This window comes from Myodes glareolus, chromosome 12 (assembly GCF_982192425.1).
Source record: "Myodes glareolus chromosome 12, mMyoGla1.1, whole genome shotgun sequence".
NCBI classification, from domain to species: Eukaryota; Metazoa; Chordata; class Mammalia; order Rodentia; family Cricetidae; genus Myodes; species Myodes glareolus.
The window spans coordinates 73,188,067-73,207,864 of record NC_142037.1 but is presented as its reverse complement, the minus strand read 5'-3'; the positions used below and the strand labels follow the sequence as shown (position 1 = coordinate 73,207,864).

Here is a 19,798-nt window from a genome sequence, read left to right as displayed (position 1 = left end):
CTCTCCCCTTCTACCCTCTCCCATAATCTCCGTGCTCCCAATCTACTTCCCATGTATGTCTCTCTTAGGGTCCTCTTTGTTGTCTAGGTATTCTGTATATTGTAGGCTGGTTTTTCTTTAGTTATGTCTAAAAGCCACTTATGAGTACATATATTTGTCTTTCTGGGATTGGGTTAACTCTCTCATTATGATGTTTTCTAGATCCATCCATTTGCCTGAAAATTTCAAGATGTCGTTATTTTTTTTTTTTTTTTTTTTTTTTTTGCTGTGTAGTACTTCATTGTGTAACTGTACCACATCTTTATTCATTTGTCAGTCTAGGGGTATTTAGGTTGTTTTCCAGTTCTGGCTATGACAAATATTGCTGCTATGGATATAGCTGAGCTGAGCACATGACCTTGTGGCATGATTGAGAATCCTTTTGATATATACCCAAAAGTGGTATTGCTGGGTCTTAAGGAAGGTTGTTTCCTAATTTTCAGAGAAATTGTCATACTGTTTTCTAAAGTGGCTGTACCAGTTTTCACTCCCACCAGCAGTGGAGGAGTGTTCCCTTTACCCCGCATCCTCTCTAGCATAAGCTGTCATTAGTGTTTTTGATCTTGGTCATTTCTACAAATGTAAAATGCAATTAGTTTGTTGGCAACTAGCCATAGCAGTATATGAGAATACCTAATCAGGGAAAGAAAGTATAATGAATTTGCCTGAATACATGTAAATAACCATGTTTTCATGATAAATACTGTACTGAAGACTGACCAAATAAATGGTTTTTCTTGGGTAGCTTAGAGAATGAGTGTTTGTTAAGATCACAGACAGGAGCAAGTGTGACTTGACAGTTGCTGCATCTGACATAGAGTTGTGAGTGTCAGTTATTGAATCATTCAACCTTCATTAGAGATGCTTGCTTTTATACTAGATGACAATTAGCACAAATCTAACTACTGGTGAATATCCAAAAGTAAGAAATTTTGGAATGCTCATCCCTCAGTGTGTTGTCTATATCCCATCCTCATGAATATTATTGTGAGAGTTCAGAAGTCAATTGTCAGCTGGCAGGCTTTGCTTTTCCACCTTATTTGGAACTGTCCCTTCACTGATGTAAGCTGATTTGCTGGCCCACACACTTTCGGATACTGTCTAATATTCACATCCTACTTTGCAGTAGGTACATGCCGATATTTCAGACCCTTTACTAGAGTGCCAAGAATTCTCAGGCGTCTTGGTTATCTAAAGTCTATTTCCATTGTTTATAGCAAGTACCATTATTACTGTGTATGACACAACACACCCGTTCAGAAAGTGTACAGTTCAAATTTGAAATATTTCTTATATTAGGAGTACAGGATCTTGGTTAATCATTCTTAGAAGTGGAGAATTTGGGTGCTGAGCAGATGACTCTGTAATGAAGAAAACCTTGTATATTCTTTCTCTGTGTGTTTGAACAAAGATACAAAAAACACACAAGCAATGTATCCCCAAGATGAAAACAATTTAGTATTAAAGCCAAAATAGATGCTTAAATAAGTATATAACCTCTTTTCAGAGAATAATATCTTATTAATAACATCTTTCATTTACTTATTATTTAAGAACAGTCTATATACTGCATGCAATTAAATATAAGTAAGGCAGTTTTTCAATCAAATTACGATTCATCTACCATGAATGTTTATATTTGAAATTTTCAGAAAAAAATTTAGAACACTTTAGCTGACATCATATCTAAGTCATCCATTTAAAATAACTAAACTGACTTGTTGCCATCGATAAGCATATTCAATAATTGCCATTTAGATTTGTCTTCACTGGCTATAAATCAAATATAGATTAGCTCTAATGAAGTTTAGTAATGAAAGGAAATGTTAATTTGATGTTACAATTCTCATTAACTTTTAGTTAGCTATTCAGCAACCTTTAACTTTCTTAGTCAATGATAGTTCTTTCCATACAATTTATTAATTCATTGTTTACTATTCTGTTAATATGCAAATCACTTTAACAGACATCCAATACCCACTCATGTTATTAAGGAGAAGAAATAAGAAAAATATAGTAACGTCATAATTTACTCATTTTAAAGGTCTTTTAACTCCTTAATATCTTGAATATATACATGAATTAAATATTTAATCACTAAACTATAGCTCCCAAAAGAAAAGTGAATTGTTATTATTCTCTAGTAGAATAGGCTCTGTGTTTATGCAAACTGGGTAATTCTTTTGTTTGAATGAATTAAGAAATATTGAAAATAAACTTTTAAAAGTATGAATTTTCTTTTCTAACTTTTTTTGATTATTGTTTATCAAGACAGGATTTCTCTGTAACTTTGGTGTCTCTTCTGGAAGTAACTGTTGTAGACCACACTGCCTTCAAAGTCACAGAGATCTGCTTGCCTCTGCCTCCAAAGTGCTGGGTTTAAAGATGTGTGCAACCACTGTCTGACTCTTTCCTGATTTTTAATTGATAATTTTCTAGCAGATGTAGACAGTTATACTTGGTTCTATTAGAGATGTCTGTATGTCATTTTCTAGCATCTTTTAATAATATGGTGAGTGTTTCCTTTGTTTTCTAACATTGAAAAAAAGTAAAAGGAATAAATAAATAAAAATAATATGAAGCTAACACACTCTTAAAATTCAGAAGCAGTTTCTAAGTAGCTTTCATTATATTGGAGCACATCACATCAGCAAGAACTTAATAAAACACACAAATGACACATAAAGCCAGACAATGTTGGTAGCGTGCAGAACAATGAGGGCAGATTCTGGATTGCAATATAATGTCTTTATCATTCTTCCATCATACAACCCAATGTCTTTCACCTTTGTCAGGTGTCCTCTATAGCTCAAAAATAAATCCCAAATGTTTGCTACTTTATACTAGAGACTATTTATAGGTGACTTATAGTTATCACTTTTGCTTCTCCACTTGAATTCACACTAGGAAGAACTATGTATGAGAGATTCAAGTAGATATTTTGTATCTTCCTTCCCCCCTTTTCCCTCCTCTTTCCCTTCCTCTATTTTCCTCCTACTCCTTCCTTTTTTCCTCCAGTAATAATCACCGCTTGCTAAAATGAGAATTCAAACAATGCCTGTTTAGAATAATATGCACATACTTCAAATTTTATTTACTAGGTATCTTATAAAACATCCAGTAGTCTACTATTATTGCATAGGGTTTATCAATTAATTATTTAATTGTTATTATTTGCTTTTCAATCCCCAAAGTGGATTGGTAATTTCCTATTAAGTTATGTACACTCCTATGAAAATTATATTTTATATTTTTGGTTTTGGAGGACTGTTAAAAAAATTTTAAGGTTGGTCTCTCCACTGGCTCAAAGAAGTCTAAGCAAGCCAGATGCGATCGAATTAAAAATGTTTGCATTTAATAAATGCAGCACTCTCGGGTGGCCGGGAGCGTGGCAGAGGCAGTGTAGCAGGGGAGAGACAGAGGGAGAGCATATGCAAAACCCAAAACCACATGTTCCTTCCCTTGGTGACTGCTTAAATACCCTCTGGGAGTGGTCCTGACCCTCCCTGGGGAGGAGTCAGTGCTTGGCAGACTGGACTTGGAGTCCAGACCATCACAACTCCCAAGGCAGGGGCTAGGGTGGCACTCCTAACTAAATATTACATTCCAGACTCTATGAATATAGGGGTGTGACAAGGAACTGAGGTGATATTTATGACCAACATTTTAGGCTCTCTTTGGATAAACGGGCATTGGTTCAAGTCTGACTACTTCCAGCGGGATGAGGCAACATGGAAGAGGGGAGAGCTGTGAGTTGGCACACTCACGTTTGGTGAGAGGAGTGGTTGGAAAGACATCCAGTTTGCTGTCATCCTGGAGTATGAGAAGGCAGGTGGATAGGAGAAAAATATATTGTTATTATTGGCCCTGTGAAATTTAGATAACCATGGGATGGACCATAATAGTAAATAAAACCAGATTTTAGTTGAGAAGTGTCTTTGATCCAAAAGAGTGGGTACCAGTGGTGAAGTCTCAGGAGCTGGTGTTGGGAACACTTTGTAGGTTGATCTTGGCCCAGGCAGCAGGAGTGACCTGTAAATTATGCTTAATACTGACTTGAGGTAAAGGAAATTGGGAACTCTGAGCTTCTGAAGATACACCTGAAACCTGTTAATCCTTGACTATGAGGCCTGTTAAAGAGGCATAATTGTCTGTATTTTAGCAGGAAACTTCACTAAATGTCATGAAGTGATAAGTTAACAGTTCCTTAAATTATCCAATGCCATTTAGACAGATATAGGAGGGATAAATGAGCAAAAATGAGGCAGCTTTTTAGCTACACAGGCAATCCCAAAGTCTCTACTGGTCCTTGGAGAACACCAGTCTTAGAAGCAGTGCTTGCTGTTAGCTGCTGAGTACAAGAGGCCAGATTTTTTCTGTGGTGGAAAAATTTAGTCTACCTGTCTTGACAGAATAAGAACATCAATTCCAGGAACCCAAAGAGGCGAAAGGCCACTTTTTGCTGTGTAAGTGGCTTTGCCAATGCTGAGGGCAAGCCTGGAGACAGAAGGTCCTTCTGTAAGCACGCATCTTCTTGGAGGAGCTAGAGGGTGCTGCAAACATGTGTTAGAAGGTCTTTTGATAAATGCCACACGCTCAGATCTGTAAAGGCACTTGAGAACTAGGTTCTATTACCTGCTATTTACACTGGGCATATAAGCTAAATTTAGGTATGTATTTTATCCAATTAAGTACAGTTTATCAATGCTAGTAAATGTAAGAAGGTTAAAAGGAATATTTTAATAAGTCAATGAATCTTAAAATGAGCACACATGCACACAGAAACATTTATAAAGTTACACAGACATACTGTGGCCACATTATTACACATTATTTTAACAGAGAGACAAATAAAGCACTTTTGGAAACCTGTGCTTGAGAGCATGGAGGGGGGAAAACAGGACAGGAACACATGACAGAAACCATGGCTTTTTGGAGCCTTGTTTAAGGTAGGTCTTAGTTTCACTTTAAAAGAATTTTTACTTATTTATTTATCTATTTATTTATTTATTTATTTATTTTGCAAAAGGCTGCCCAGGTGGCAAACAGCAGAGAAGGTGCAGGAGCAGAGGGACGGGGAAGAGAAGCACTGCAAATAGCTGATGGGTGAGCACCATTCTGAAGGGTGGGGCAATGGCCTCTGTTGTCCTCGGCCAATGGAAAGGGAGTTGTATTTTGATCCCCAAATCTGGGACAGGAAGGTAGTTGGCAATGACTCTGGGTGCAGTGTTGGAGTCCCGCAAGCTATGGAGAAGCAGAAGTGGGGGACGGGACAAACCACAATTGCTGTGAATTCATATGTGCATCAGTCTTGCTATTTCTGGAAGATCCAGTTTACTTATAATCAATCAAGAACCACTTGATTTTTATAATTATTCATTTCTTCTGCATATGCCTCTAAACCTTAAAGAAGGAGATTGTTAAAGACAACCCATTTAGGACTGGCAGTTTCAAAGTCTTTAACTATCTGTGCATTGTCTGTTTGTTGACATTTGTTTTGATTGCCATCTAATAGAAGAAACTTTCCTGAGAAGGGTGAAGTGATACACAGAACTATGGGTATGGCAATATGTCATTATTGCTATATTCCTTCAGCAGAACAACAATAGAAGTTTTTTTTTTTAACATCCATGTCCTATTTAAGACTCTTCTTATTAGGAACTTCAATAGTTTCAGGTGTAGTTTTCCTACATAGAGTACATGTGTTTACAATTAAGAAGTGTTTTTTTTTTTTATTCCCCAAAACATGCTGCCACTATCGTACCAATATTTCTTGCAGGCAAGTCACTGCTACTTGTCACAGGCTTTGTACCTGAGTAAAATTGATGATTACATGTCCCCTCTGGTAGTATGCAGAGTAGTTTTTAGCACCATGAACAATAGTTAGTAAGTGTAAAACTTCTAAGGAATTAGCTTGACTTCGTTTTGTATTATGACATTTGTAAATGTTGTCCTCAGCAAAAAGGCCTTATGATTATTTTTTTTGTATCTCTCATTTTAATCAATTTGACATTGAACATTGACAGTCAAAATCATCAGAAATGCATCTAAAGGGTAGTATTTTACTGATAATACTTAAAGACAATATTTTGCTATTATTGAAATCTTCATATATTTTGTTTTTTAAAATTATTTTTAAATTTATTTCATAAGTGGGTAGTGTATCCTTTTCACCTCTCCTCTTCACTTCCTTCTCTTTTCTGAAACCTATTTCCTCAAAAGTCTATGCATTCTCTGTAACAAGAAGGGGCCTGCTTGTTGGGGTTTCTGTCCTGAGAGGTACCGCACAGCCAGCAAGTCCCAAAGAAAATCACACATAGTCCACATTAGGTTATAAACTGATTGGCCCATTAGCTTAGTCTTCTTATTAGCTAATTCTTACATCATACGGTAACCCATAATTCTTGTCTATGTTAGACATGTGGCTCAGTACCTTTTCCAGCTGTCAGCTCACATGTTGCTTCTTTGGTGGTCTGGGCAGGAATGGTGGAGGGAGCTTCTTGCTTCCCAGAATTCTCCTGTTCTCATTGCATCACCTCTACTTTTTGTCTGGTTTTCTCGCCTATACTTCCTGCCTGGCCAATCAGCATTTATTTATAGCATTTATTTAAAATATGATTGACAGATTACAGACAATTTTTTCGTACCAATTCTCTTTATACTCCTTACACACATACACACAAACACACAAACATATACATCTGAGTCCATTTAGCGTATCTACCCCAAACTACTTTGGATAAGATGACCTAAGTTGTGACAATTTTCATATTGAAATCTATTGAAGCAAATTACAGCTGAGCAGAATGTGTAGTTGTGGAACCAGTTCAACATGATATACCTTCCACATATTTTCTACATCTCTGGCTCAGGGTTCATTGCAGAAGAGAGGGGAAAAAATTGTAGGAATTAATGGAATAGGAAGTTTTCTGTGACATTGTGTGTTATTCCTAACAGAAACTATGCTCATAAATTTTGACCAACATAATTCTCTAAATCTGAACTGAAAAAGGACACTAATAGATATTCTAATGGAAATGCAGCAAGGCAACAAGGCCTCATGTTTAGAAAAAGAAATATAACAATCTAAGGAATGCTGGGAACAGGAGAAATAGACTTCTGGAGGTCACCATGACTTCTTCAGGGTACAAGGTCTAAGAACAGCCTGAACAGTTCTCTTTTTGGTAAGGCCTGGAAATCCTTGCCCATTGGAAAAGACCTGTGGGCAGTTCACTGCATGATTCTTAGTGTGATCCCAGTAGTGTGTGTGTGTGTGTGTGTGTGTGTGTGTGTGTGTGTGTGTGTTGCATGTTCTCCTTGCTTTCACTAGCCAAATGGCTGGTCTGAGTGAGTCACAGCAGGACATAAAGTTTAACGTTACATATTTGCACAACTGTTCTGGAAAGAATGATTTTAACCACAAGAGACTTTTAAAAAATGTTAATAAATAGATGATATCAAGAGTTAAGGGGAACAGTCTAGGAAGAAGAAATGAAACAGAATCAGAAAAATCCACAGTTCCCTCATTTCTAACAATTGTACCAATACCATAAGAAGTTAAGAGAGATGAACCTAAGCACAAGGAATGGATGGTGCCCACTGCTAAGAGTCAGTTTCTAGGATATGTTGACTATAAGATAAATGGAAAATTCTTGGTATATCTCCAGAGGAAAAACAATTGTACAGAATATAGAGTGAACTGATTCAGCTTTGACTGATGATTTGATTGTAAGAACCCAAACTCTACTAGGAGTAAATATTAATCACAAGAGACAATACAGTCTTTCCCCTGCATTATGTTGTAAACACATATGCTGCCAACTGGGCACACTGTTCTACTTGTAGGTGTGACAAGTTAAGAAAACTTTTGTAGCTTTGAAGACTCTTTATACTTCTGACTGTAGAGAGATAGATCAAAATAATAATAATAATAATAATAATAATAATAATAATAATAATGGTTATTAGTGAGAAAGTTAGGGAACATAAGGAGATAAATGCAAGGAAGAAACTGACAATTATTGTCATTAATGTTTAGAAACTTAGGAAGTAAAAGCTGACTGTAAAACTGTTTATGCAAATCATTGAACCTGTATAAATAAAGACAGCCCAGGATATCTCGGGCCACTTGTTTGAACATCAACATGTGGTCACAATTTCTTCATGGTGCTGACTTCACACATCCATCCCAAGTCAACAAACCCCTCTGCAACAAGACTTCCAGCAGACTTCCCCATGAAAGAGAATACCAATTAGTTATCCAATGCCCAGTTGTCATCCCTGAAAACACATACATAAAAGTAGTATTACTTGCTCTAAATAATAGTTATTCAATCAAAATGACTACTTCTTTTTTATTTGCTGATAGATTCCAAGCATTTATTCATATACCATACTGTATTTAATCATTCAGAATATTTAATTTTAATCCATTCTCATGATGGATAAGTGGGCACAATAGCTGAATGAACTTGATGATGGTCATAAAATAATAGCAATGAAAGGAACATAATATTCTCATTTGATTTCTTCTGTTCACTGGACACTGTTCTCTTCTATTATTTCAAATAGTTTGCATAATTTCCTGGCTGTGGCTGAGCTGCATGCAGATACATCTCCAAGCAACTTGAGCAAGCCATTCATTCTCAGTTATGTCTAAAAGGGCTAATATCCCATCAAGCAGAGATCAGTGATACCGTGATCACAAAAGACTGCATTTGCTGTCAGCTGACTCAGAGCTTGACACAAAGTAGATAAATCAGAGAATTTCCAGACTTATCAATGGCCAAGTATGAATTTCCACTAAGTTTGACATATAATCTGAATAATGAGCTGACAAAAATTGAAGAATTAAAAGGAAAGTGAAGAAGATGTATTATTCAGTTGAAGATGAGTTAAGGGGAATGTCTAGAGTGGATGATGCCTTATGAAAGATTTTGATATATAAAACACATCTACATCTACAAGACATAAATTTCATTTGAATTATGATTTTTCTATTATGGCTCTTTGCAAACTTTGACTATTTTCTTCTGCGTTACGAGTCATACTTCCTAAGAAAAAATTTTAGATACACCAAAATTGGTTATGAAATGAAAAGCTACTTCTCTGTCTCTTCCTTGGAAAAGAGCAATCCTTTCTATGACTTCTATCACTCTCATCGACAACCCCCAACATACTATTTTATCATATGTATTAGTGTTTTTATGTTACTACTCATGAATTGGCATACTTTAATGTATTGTGCAATGTGAAATGATATTGATTTATTAATAACACAAGATTTTAATTTTGAACTGTGCTATGTAGTAAAATTCACACTTTACTGCAGCCTAGAAAAATTAAATAAACAGGTCATAACCACTTACTTAATATTAAATTGGCAAAAATTCAATAATATGACTAATTACTTCTAAGGCTATTGTGTTAAAATAAAAATCCAAATGTTGGGTGAGGTTTTACTCTTTTGGCTTTTAAGAGGGTCTCACCACCCGGCTCTCAAATAAATCACACATGGAGGCTTAATTTTAGTTTTGAATATCTCGCTTTATCTTGGCTTGTTTTTTGTCAGCTGATGGAGGAGGGTTAACTGTCTATGTGTTACTTTTATTGGTTAATAAAGACACTGCCTTGGCTTTTGATAGGACAGCAGCTTAGATAGGTGGAGTAGACAGAGCAGAATGCTGGGAGGAAGAAGACAATGAGGCAGTCGCCATGACTTTCCACTTCGAGACAGCTACAGGTTAAAATTCTCCTGGTAAGCCATCACCTCGTGGTGCTACACAGATTATTAAAAATAGGTTAGATCAATATGTAAGAGTTAGCTAGTAAGAGGCTACAGATAATGGGCCAAGCAGTATTTAAAAGAATACAATTTCCGTGTAATTATTTCAGGGGTAAAGCTAGCTGGGAGGCAGGCGGCACGAAGCAGCCCACCGTTCCTTCTACAGCCAGCTTTTCTTAAATTATCCTGAATACCTTTTGTCTCTGGACTTTTGTAGTTCTCTACTTTGCTGTACCTTTCTTAATTTCTTTCTCTGTGGTTTTGTTATGTAACTGGGTTACTATTCTCTGATGTTCTCCTGCTCTTCCTATTTCCTCTTTTCTCTTTCTATTTGTGCTCTGTCTTCCAGCCCCACATAATCCTTGTTTTTGTCTTGCTTTTGGCTGTTCAGCTCTTTATTAGACCCTCAGTTGTTGTAGACAGGCAAAGAATCAGAACATCACTGAGTTAAAGAAATACAGCATAAAAAACAACAAAATAATATTCTGCAATATTCTGTTTATATATATATTTATATATATATATCAACAAAAGTCATATCCTTATTACCATAGGATGTCTGTATCATTCTATAACAGATAAATTAATTAATATTTCTGTGGTCTGTATGTCAAAGTGTAATTCTCTTCTAATTACGTCATAGTTTATGTATTTTTTTCTGTTTTCGTTGTTGTTGCTATGTGAAAGCCAAAGTTAGTCTTTAGTCATTATAACACATCACAAAGTTGGAAAACTGTTAATGTTTCATTTCAAAGTTTACTTCGATTTAAAATGATTAAAATCATGTAGTTTTGGTGACATGGAATACAAACTAGTAGAAAGAAACAAATCCTAGAATTTCTCCTTCTTACTAAGTGATTGAGAATGGAATCTTTCAAAATCATAGGCTTAATCTTATCCATCATCTTTTTGTACACAAAAGAAAATTCTATATGGAGATAATCATATGGTATTCTAATTGAGTTTCTCACATAATCATAATAGATAATCAGATAATATTCTAATATTTGAGTTTCTCACATATGTGTAACTATTTCCTATGAGAAAAGAACAGTGTAGGTTTTCTGGTTCTTATTGATACCAACACTGTCTATTTAAATGCATTTAGTTTATAAGTATATTTGGATATTTGATTGTTCTATATAATATTATTAAACAATTTAATAATACCAAACTACCCAATTATTAATCTCACTCATTTTAGCCCTCAAATCTGTGGCTGGGCTGGTATTTTCCTGGGAGTTTTGTTCAACGGGAATGTACAATGTGAAGCTAAGATTGCCTTGTCTATCATGGGGAGTCAAAGAAGTATTTGACAATTGTTGAATTTGAATCAGGTGTGAGAAAAAAATTCATGACAGGAATCCTTGATTCACAGGAAATATACTATCAGTTATTTGTCTAATTAATTATCTGAAATGTTAGAGGTGTGAAGAAAATGTGAATAATTCTTCAGTAATTCTGATCAATGATTTCTGAATATAAAACACAGCAAAATTTAAAAAGTATATTATATATAATATTAAATAATATATTTAATATATTATATTAGTATTTATAAACTAATTTTATTTGTCTCTTAATATTAACAAATATGATTCTTTTTGTTTTATTTTCAGAGACATGATATCTCTGTAGTTTTGGAACCTGTCCTGAAACTGGAACTTGTTCTGTAGACCAGGCTGTCGTTGAACTCACAGAGTCTGCCTCCTGAGTGCTGGGATTAAAGACATTTATCATCACTGTCCAGCCAAATATGATTTTTTAATTCAAATCTGCAAACATCCTTTTGTAAATTTTACAAAGAAATGCATTAAGATTTTAATATAAATTTTGCACAAAAATAAGATGGTTTAAACTAACCATTTAAGAAATTTTATAAATTGAGTGAAAATCATATTAATGGAATTAGCTATACCCACTGTTTGTATATTTTCTGTTCTGATTATTTGATACATGCTTTCGGCTTACTTTTTTTTGGATACTAAGGTTTTGCTCATTTATTCAACAATCTTTTGCTAAATTATTTGTACACATCATGCACTCTGTTGGGAGTTAGTACACACCCATTCAATATTTCATGTATTCATGGATTTGATTTAAATGTGGCAAGATCTGACTTTTGTACATAACCCAATGATAAATGTCTTATCAATTAGTGTTGTGGACCCAATATTGATCTAGTGGTCTCAATCACCAATTCAAATTGGCTTTTGTGTTAATCAATCAACACTGATAACAAACATAATTCTTATCAGTATACCTGGTATGCTACTTTATATAGTTGACATTGCCTGCTATCCATTCTCTTTCCTCTCTGTTTTTCAGATAGACACATGATTGCATCATTTCCATGATGTAAGTGTCTTTATATTTAAGTACTTTGGATACTTCTAGCTATGGTGTTCTTTTTTTTTCAAAGTTTATTAAATTATAAACGTTTCCATTTCTGCCCCTCCTCCCAACACCCTCCCACTCCCCCCCTCCCTCTCCCCCTCCCTCTCCATCCCTAAGAGCAGTCACGGTTTCCTGCCCTGTGGGAAGTTCAAGTTCCTCCCCCCTCCCTCCAGGTTCAGGAAGGTGAGTATCCAAACAGACTGGATCCCAAAAATTCAGTATATGCAGAGGAAACAAGTCCCAGTGTCATTGTCAATGGCTTTTCAGAAAGACTCCGGGCCAGCCACATTCAGAGAATCCGGCCTCATTCAGAGAATCTGGTTAGATCACGTGCTCGCTCAGTCCCAGTCCAACTGGCCTTGGTGAACTCTCCTTAGATCAGTCCCCTTGTATCAGTGGGTGATAGCACCCCTCGTGGTCCTGATTTCCTTTTTCATGTTCTTCCTCCTTCTGCTCCTCATTTGGACCTTGGGGGGCTCAGTCCGGTGCTCCAATGTGGGTCTCCGTCTGTATCGCCATCCATTGTCGGATGAAGGTTCCCTCTGGTCTTGCCGTCTTTGCTCACGTTCTCTTTCCTTCTGCTTCTCGTTTGAACCTAGGGAGTTAAGTCCAGTGTTCCAATGTGGGTCTCTGTCTCTATCTCCATCCATTGCCAGATGAAGGTTCTGGCCTTCTTGTATATTTCCAATCTCCAGGAGGATAACTACATGATTTTCTTCAGGTTCATCTTCTTATTTAGCTTCTCTAGGATCACGAATAATAGGCTCAAAGACCTTTAATTATGGCTAGAATCCACTTATGAGTGAATATGTACCATATTCCTCTTTTTGCGTCTGGCTTACTTTTTAATATTTAAGGCCGTTTAAGAATAACAGTGTAAATGTTGACATTTAATACAAAGTTAATTTTATTATTCTCAAAAAAAGAAAATCACTGAAATAAATATATTTTGTCAAGATATAAATTATTTACTAACATGAATGCGAAACTTTTAAATTTATGATATATGTGTGTATGGAAAATGAGTTTGTAAAAGTGACTTAATATTCTTTCTTAATATTAGCTAGAAATAATATCAGCTAGATAATGCAATTTTATAATAGAAACAAATGCTTTTTGTAACTACATTAAGTATCAGATAATAGGAACAGCTAAAATAGCAATAAATAGCATCCTTAATGTTTATCAGTGATTGTCAAGCTGACACAACAGAGAATGTTAGAGTCAACAAATCTATGAACACTATGTGGTTTCAGACTGAATTAACTGAGCTGAGTTAACCCATGATAAGTTGTAGACAACGAAGAGGAAAATGTTCCCACATTTATGTTAGCACTTCTACTGTTGTCCTCTTTCAACTCAATTTTACATAGTCATTGGTGAATGGTATCATGTTAGCTGGAGTGAAGCTTCTGACAGTCCAAGGATAAATAATCTCAGCAAACTCTCTGATTCTCTAGCTCTTAAAATCTTTCCTTAATGTCTTTATTTAAAAATCTGTGAGACATAAGTATGGACTTTGTTTGACTGATGTGTCTGTATTCATTTGGATAAGACACTATGCATTTTGTTTGACTGCAGTTTTCTTTAAGAGAAAGATGAAATGATATAATGATTATTTTAAAACTAAATTAGATACTACTACACCACAAATACCACTACCACTCTTCAAATAAATAAAGACACTCATGACTAACAAAAAAGAACAGCATTTTTACATACTGGGTCTTGCCGCAATGCTTTCCCCACCTTGGTAAGCTGAATTAAGTCAAATGAAAATTTTGCTCATTTAATTTGCTTTTATAAAGTATTTTACCAAAGAAATAAAATAAACACAAAATCAAACGTTTTGGAGTAATATAAGATAAAAGAAAAAATGTGTTAAAATTAAAGTAGTAATAATTTAATGATTTTAAAGTTAATCAGTTTATATATTTTATTCCATTTAGAAGTAACTCCTAGTGTCCTGAATTGACATGTATTAAATGTATATGTATAGAACACTATAGCAACTTATTTTCACATTTAGTTAAAACATGGGTATAGCTATAAAATAAAGAACTAAGACCAATTAATTGAAAATAAGATTTATTTTAAAACTGCATTATCAAAGTATAATATGAACTCACACACACATCAAAACACCAAAAAACAACCAACCAAAAACAAGCAAACAAACAAACAGCTCATAAACATGTAGGTGTTTAATGAAAAAAACATTCTAGATAAGTCACAAGAAAAGAAGGTTTTTCATAAAAGACTTTAATAAAATTCTCCATGTTAACATACACAAATTACACAAATATAGCAGACTTATTTGTATAATAAATTTAAAATTAAAACATATCTAAAATAAAAAATATATTTGAATGACAAAGCTTGCAAAATATAATACAAATAGATTTATTTGAAGTATGTTTAGCCTTCTGATATAGTTCAATTTTAAAATTCAATATGCTAGTAGTAAAAGTTACATATGAATAAAACTAACAACACGCAGTTAGACATAATGTCCTGAAAGATGATTAACTACAAATGTCTGAAAAATTGCTGGTGGTGAATAAGAAAATAGAAGGAAAGTAGATATCATTGAGGGACAATTAAACTAACATGTAAGGAATTATAGAATGAATAATCTAGATATGAGAAACCTGATAATATTTTTAAGATTTAAAAAATTTATTTTCAAAATGTAAAATTTTTCTTAGACCCTAGTAAATAATAAAAATTACAACAAAACTGACCTTGACTTGACCAGAAAGAGTGATGACCTCAGTCTTCCACTGATTATGAGCTTATTCTATGGTCAGTCATGCAATGATTTAAAAATATGTGCAAATATTTAAAACTGATAATGAAACTTTACCTTTTAATCTTTTCATCTACTTATTTGCTGCGTGTGTATGTTTCCGTTGGTTACAGAAGAATAACGCCAACGTGATCAGTATCACACTCTTTAAAGTTGTTCTGAGGAATTTTATGTAAGAAGCAAACGTTTGCTACATTGTAAACATTGTGTTTTGCTTTGTCTTAAGTGTTCTCTATCAATCACACAATAATAAATTTTAAACAATAAAACCATCTATAAATATAATATTTAACCATTTAAGTGTGTAACCATTTAATATTAGTATAATTTCTATTTTTTAATCTAAACACTGATATATCTTATTTCAGTTCAGTGAATATTCCTTTTCTAAGGACTGATAAACTATGGATATCTACCAACTTGACTTAATGTTGAGCTCTCTTGTCAAATTTGAAGGCTAATTCTCTCTTTTCTATCTTTTACCCCCCACCCCCCTTTTCTTTTATCACTGTGTGTACATTTTATTCTCTTCTCCTTGGGTTTGTCTTATGTTGTTCTTAGAAGTGCCTCTGAACAGCTCAGTCTCCTCCATAATTGTATTATGTCATTGCCAAATTTCAGCAATGTTTATAAATGTATTTAAAGCATGTTTTAAATTATTTCAACAGAATGAATACATAAATCAATTACTTCTATTCTTTATATTTTATGTTTTCACCATAATCAGTTTGCCTAAAATAAATCAAATATACAGAAATAAAATCTAAATGAATATGAAAGCAAAACTTGTGGAGAGAAGTTGGTAATGTTAGAACAGAAAACATAAACATATGAAATGCATGAGCTAAAATATTAAAGAGAAAATTTATTTTAAAAAATTAAATTAGGTTCAAATAAATTAATATCTCTAAACTCATTCCAACTGGTATGTGAAAGCCTAGAATTAGATATAACTCATAGTAAGTGTAGCCTAAACATTTTATTTATGTAAATGATATCTTCAGGAATTTTGATTATTATGTATCAGTTATCCATTTCATTAAATTTATTAGCAAGTCATGTCCTACATCTAAATTATACTTATACTAAATTATCCTTAAATTGCTATTATATATTAAATAATTAAAATTTATTAGTAAGCCATGTCTTATGTTTTTGCAGGGGAAATTTCCTAATGTTCAAGTGAAAGTTAATTAGTATTATTTATTCTGTCTTTCACAATCAGGCTTTCCATTTATTCCAGCAGGGCTCCTTTTATGGCTTATGTAGTGAAATTTTCTATAACATACTTTCAAGATTTGATAGTGATTGAATAGAAAATAGAGCATTCTCATGTTTGAGGAATTACACTCAGATGTCTGAATAATTGTGGTAGTCATGTGTTAGTCATATTGGTATCTTATTAATTCTTCAGAATAGTTCCTGCATATATTTTGAAAGATACTAAGATTATAAAATTTTCATTTAGTTTATATCATTTTAAGCAGCTCAAAATATACTCTCAGCAAGTGTAATTAGATGGCAGTTTAGAAAATTGCTTCAACATATAAATAGAACAAATCTAAGTCAAATGAAAGTAGAAAAATATGAATGGCTAATAAAACATCATTTATATGCTGTACAGCAATAATATGGAATCAATCTGATTTCAAAATGAATTGCATTTCACATTTTTACTTAAATCTTTCCAAATCAATTGTCTTAGCAAGAATTATAAATGCTGAGAGAGAAGTAAACCTTTTGCAAAGCCTGTAAATAATATTGATTATCGCAGAATTAAATAAAAACAAGATATATGGATAAAATGTATAGATATGCTTACCTGGAAAATCTTAAAGCAGTGGATTTAATTGATCACTCAATTTTAAGTTGGTTATGTAAAATATGTTTAGAGGGATAGTTTTCTGACAATGTATTTATCAATATTTCACAAAAGTATAAGAAAACAGCTAATCTAATATTTAGAAAACAGAGGTCTTTGTAACCATATAGAATTTACATATTTGTGATTGTTAATGCTAATTCTCACCTTCAAAGAAACTGAAAGGCAGGTCTCCAGCTTTAAGGGTGAGGAATTATTTACCTTCTGGTCATGCCAAAGAGAGATGACTTTAGGGGTTGGAGAGATGGTTCAGCTAGTCAAGAGAGATGACTTTAATTGCTTCTATAATGGATAGGATGCTAGACTGTATAAATAGTAAAGTGGAACTGTGCAGAAGCATGCATTTGTTTGACGTCTGCTGACTGGTTGTAGATATGATATAGCCAACTGTAATCTCCTTCTGCCTCTATGTCCCTGCTACTATGGACCATATATGAACTGTCAACTTCATTAAGTTCCTTTGCTAGGAAATTTCATCCATTAACAGGAAAAATATCTGATATAATGCCTTCATTAAATTAAAATGGAAAGAATTGAATATGCTAGTTTTATATAAAAATGTGCTTTAATCTAAATGTGTTTTCATCGTTGTGTGGAAATTAAACTATACTAGTAAAATTGTGAAGGAATATTGGTAAATTAGAAATATATTTTAGAGACATGGATTTTGTTGTATGTAAAAATGTGATTTGAATCCGGGTGGTGGTGGTGCACATCTTTAATCCCAGCACTTGGGAGGCAGAACTACAGAGTGAATTTCAGGACAGGTATCAAAGCTACCCATACACACACACACACACACACACACCAAAACAAAAACCTGTCTCGATAAACCAAAAAGAAAAAAAAAAAAGAAAGAAAAGTGTGATTGTTAGGTTCTGTCAACTTAATGTATTGAAAAAGTTAAGATTTCAAGCCACAAAATGTTGAGAATTATTAAAAATAATCATTACATTTAAAATGTCACTATAAAAAACTGTGCTTGTTTATTCAAACACTGAAAAGCTAGAAAGTAGGTATCTCCTTACTCTCTCTTTCTCTCTCTCTCTCTCTCTCTCTCTCTCTCTCTCTCTCTCTCTCTCTGTGTGTGTGTGTGTGTGTGTGTGTGTGTCTGTGTTGGGGGTTTATGTTTGCCTGTGAATACATGGGAATTCCAGAGGTACTTATCAGGTATCTTATTCAGCCATTCCTTACTTTAATTTTTTGAAATACCAGATTTTTAATACCCAGAACCTTGGTGAAACTGGGTAGGAGTGATGGGTGCCTATAATTCCATCACTCTAAAGGCAGAGACTGGGAATTTCTAAGGAAAGCTTAGGTAGGACAACAGGAATTTCAGAATTCTTAGTTCACAGAGAGACCTTGTCTCTGTTTTAAAAGATAATAATCCATATGTATGCATAAATATACAAATATGCAAATGAGAATTTGGTTTAAGCTGCAGGCCACTCAGGTTACAGAAACAGGTAGGCAAACTTCTCCCTTCTCTCCCACAAAACTGATCCCCAAGTCCCATCTCTGACTCTGTTGCTTATAAAATGTGTTCAGTATAAAAACTGCAAGGAGAAAGATACTTTGTCGTGATTTATAGATTGCTCTCCACAAGCTTATGGCAAAGCTCTGTGATTGAAGAAAACACCTACACAAATTACTGAACAAGGAGAGGTCATGTTGGTGCCTACATAGAGCATTCACCTCTATAGACTAGCATCTTTGGTGCAAGAGGGTATTCTGCATACTACCACAGGAGAGAGGTAAATACCAATACAGTCACAAAGTCTTCCATCTGCAAAGGTGTTCCTGCCGGAAAGATACACTAGTGAAATGGTGCTGCAGAGCTTGTGGAAACAATCAATTAACATGTGTTTATACTTGTAGGTCACTCCATGAGAGTGAACCCGTACCCTAAACTAAGTGATCAACTGCGAAGATAAGACTAGATATCTGATGTAAACATCTTGCGTGAAAGCAAATACAACTGTTTTACTAAAGTGACATAGGAGAAAAAAAGACCCTAATTACAATATTCTATACTCTCAGATCAGTGTCCTACTCTGACATCATCAGAGACATTCCTTCCTACAGCATGTGGGAATTAATATAATACATCATGTAGAGAATGTGAAAAACTTGGAACATTAAGCCATAAATGTGATATCGCTATCAAATACCTCATGTCAGGGCCTGGAGAACTTTGATAAAGTCAACAAAAAATAGTGTAATGACTAGGGTTGGGGGTAAAGACACCAAAGAAACAAGGCCTACTAAATCAAGAGGACCAATATATGTACAGATAGAAACTAAGGTATCCTGCAATGGGTCCACACAGGTTTGCTCAAGTGGTGTCATAATGCTAGAAGGAAAAGTCGACATGTGGCCTTCTCCCAATCTTAAGAGAGTCTCAGTGGGAAATCAAACTACTCTCACAGGTATGTTGCATGACTGTCTGGAGGTTCTCTGTCTCACATTGTCAAATAAGGACCTTTTTATTTTTTTATAATTTTTCTCCTGGGTAAACTGGGTTAGGAGGAGGATGGGAACATGAGGGTTCATATTGGAAAGATTGGGGGGCTGAACAGAGGGAGATAGTAATGAAGGCGTTGCCATGATAGGGCAGCACAGTTCACGGTTAGGGAGGAACCTGGTGCCAGGGAACCTCTCAAAAAGCCACAAGGATGACCCCACAACCGAAGATTGCTAGCAATAGTGAAGAGGATGCCTAAACTGGTCGTCTTCTGTAATCCAGAGTGATGACTACTCTAATTGTCATGAGAGAGCCTTCATCCTGTAACTGACAGAAGCAAATGCCAAGATCAAAGCCAAGGAGTAGGCTGAACTCCAGGCCTCCACTTGAAGACAGGGAGGAAGCATTGTAGTAGCCTGGGGG

General features: G+C 34.5%; 1 long non-coding RNA gene across 1 annotated transcript; it reads left to right on the top strand.

Moving 5' to 3' along the window:
* The first annotated feature begins 11,435 nt into the window (after positions 1-11,435).
* LOC148120290 (uncharacterized) lies at positions 11,436-19,358 on the top strand. The gene is made up of 3 exons (XR_015734648.1): positions 11,436-12,181; positions 12,338-12,403; positions 19,241-19,358. It is a non-coding gene; the product is annotated as an uncharacterized LOC148120290 (long non-coding RNA).
* Positions 19,359-19,798: the final 440 nt, after the last annotated feature.